Below are 1,128 nucleotides of genomic sequence, written 5' to 3' on the forward strand. Positions count from 1 at the left end.
TCAGGCAGTTTTCACCTCTTTGTTCCTCAAACTGTAGATCATAGGATTTAGCATGGGTATTACTAAAGTATAAAATAAAGAGGCCATTTTATCAGCATCAAATGAATCACTGGATTTGGACTTCACATACATAAAGAATAGAGTACTGTAGAATATGACTATCACTGTCAGGTGAGACCCACAGGTGAAGAAAGATTTGTGCCTGCCTTCTGCAGAGTTCATCTTGAGGATGGTGACCAGGATCAAACTATAGGGCACAAGGACTACCAGGAGGGATGAAATCAAATTAAAAGCTGAAAGGATCAGAATTATCGACTTAATCTTCATGTCTCTGTGCAGAGCAAAGATATCAGTGGCTGAGAGTCGCAGTAGAACTGCCTAATGACATTATAGCCACAAAACAATGAAGTAAAAATTTTTATGATGGTCAGCAAAGACAAAAAGACACCGTAGAGATAGAAGATTGCTACAAGTGCCTGACATAATCTTTGGGACATGATGACTGTGTAGAGCAGGGGGTTACAGATGGCCACATAGTGGTCATAGGCCATTGCAGACAGAATGAAACGTTCACTGATGATAAACACACCAAAGACAGTCAGCTGGGCACACCAGTTATGAGAGATTGCATGCTCATCTACAGCCAAGTCGACTAGCATTTTGGGCCCCACAGCTGTTGAATAGCCAAGATCAGTGAAAGCCAGGTGTCTGAGGAAAAAATACATGGGTGTTTGTAGCCTTGAAGTCTATCTTGGTGAGGATGATCAAGCCCAGATTACCCACCACTGAGACCATGTATACAATGAGGAAGAGTCCAAACAATGGAGCCTGCAGATCAGGGAGGTCCGTGATCCTATTAGGATGAATTCATTCAACACTGTCAAAGTGCATTTGTGCATCCAAGCCATTTGGGAAACATACTGGAAATGAATATCAAAATAATTGTTAACTTTCATGAGATATATCTGAGATTATCATTGTAATAAGTGATTTAAGTCTTACATCTTTTATTTATGGCTTGCTGGTTTAATTGGCTAGCCCAACACATGGCACCTTAATTCTCTCTCTCCCCCTGCTCAGCTAAGCTGTTGACAGGTTTCTTAGACATGACACCAAAAACACAAACAG

General features: G+C 41.0%; 1 pseudogene; it reads right to left on the reverse strand.

Annotated features, from left to right (window-relative positions):
- On the reverse strand, positions 1–908 carry LOC135319982 (olfactory receptor 8K3-like; annotated as a pseudogene).
- Between the last annotated feature and the right edge of the window lie 220 nt (positions 909–1,128).

The sequence above is a fragment of the Camelus dromedarius genome, chromosome 35 (assembly GCF_036321535.1).
Source record: "Camelus dromedarius isolate mCamDro1 chromosome 35, mCamDro1.pat, whole genome shotgun sequence".
Classification (NCBI taxonomy): domain Eukaryota; kingdom Metazoa; phylum Chordata; class Mammalia; order Artiodactyla; family Camelidae; genus Camelus; species Camelus dromedarius.